This window comes from Laccaria bicolor, genomic scaffold, assembly GCF_000143565.1.
Source record: "Laccaria bicolor S238N-H82 LACBIscaffold_13 genomic scaffold, whole genome shotgun sequence".
Classification (NCBI taxonomy): Eukaryota; Fungi; Basidiomycota; class Agaricomycetes; order Agaricales; family Hydnangiaceae; genus Laccaria; species Laccaria bicolor.
The window spans coordinates 385,204-386,809 of record NW_001889884.1 but is presented as its reverse complement, the minus strand read 5'-3'; positions in this window follow the sequence as shown (position 1 = coordinate 386,809).

The following is a 1,606-nucleotide window of genomic DNA, read 5'->3' as shown; positions in this document are numbered from 1 at the left end:
CGAAAAAATGTCCGGATTTGTGATTAACTTGGTGAACGTCACTGATCCGAAAATGCGGCCGAAAAAACATCCGGATTTGTATTAGTGCAACAATGGCCAAAATTTCGGATGTAATTTTGACATGGACCAGACAACCCCCCACGGAATACGTTGATGTCCGAAATTCTAGACTACAAAACTGTGTAGTGTCTGCTTTTTAGACTACACAATTTTGTAATGACCAGTTGAACTCAGGCAGAACTCTCTCAATTCTTAACCGATTTGGATGTTCTTGGGCTCGTTTTGACAGGTAAACCCGTGGGGTTGTGGGTACGGGTACTCTACAGGTCATGTATGGGCCACTTGTCCGATATTTATAGGCTTTTTAGTGTCCTTGATCATGAATGAGTATATGGGTTCATGGGTCTATGGTTGAAGGAGTGAAAAGGGTGGACATTTTGCAATTGCTGGATCATTGGTTTACTATGTATAAGTATATATATGTTCATGGAGATATGGTTCAAGGAGTGAGAATGACATAGTTCAATCTTAAAACTAAGTGAAATACCGGAATGTCAAATTGTCCATCCTTTTCACTCCTTCAATGATAGTCCCATGAACCTATGTACTTATTCATAGTGAAGGACACTACAAATTATATGTCAGAAAAGTGGGCTACAAACTTTCAAGTTTGGGAGACCAGACATCAATGAATAAGTACATATGTTCATGGGGATGTATGGTTGAAGAGGTGACACAGACAGTGAAAGCAATAGCAAAATGCCCACCGTTATCACTCCTTCAACTATAGCACCCTGAATCTATGTACTTATTCATAATAAACCAATGATACAGAAATGGCAAATGTCCACCCTTCTCACTCCTTCAACTGTAGACCCATGAACCCATATACTCATTCATGATCAAGGACACTAAAAAACCTATAAATATCGGACAAGTGGCCCATACATGACCTGTAGAGTACCCGTACCCACAACCCCACGGGTTTACCTGTCAAAACGAGCCCAAGAACATCCAAATCGGTTAAGAATTGAGAGAGTTCTGCCTGAGTTCAACTGGTCATTACAAAATTGTGTAGTCTAAAAAGCAGACACTACACAGTTTTGTAGTCTAGAATTTCGGACATCAACATATTCCGTGGGGGGTTGTCTGGTCCATGTCAAAATTACATCCGAAATTTTGGCCATTGTTGCACTAATACAAATCCGGATGTTTTTTCGGCTGCATTTTCGGATCAGTGATGTTCACCAAGTTAATCACTAATACAAATCCGGATGTTTTTTCGGCCGCATTTTCGGATCAGTGATGTTCACCAAGTTAATCACAAATCCGGACATTTTTTCGGCCGCATTTTCAGGGCAATGACATTCAGCATGTTAAATACAAATCCGGATGTTTTTTCGGCCGCATTTTCGGAGCAGTGACATTGACCAAGTCAACTACAACTCCGGACATTTTTTCGGCCGTATTTTCGGGGCAATGACATTCAGTTAAATACAGATCCGGATGTTTTTTTTGCCGCATTTTCGGGTACTTGAAGTACTAAATTTCGGACATTGGAGCATTCTATGGGGGTTGTCTGGCCTTGTCAAAATTACATCCGAAA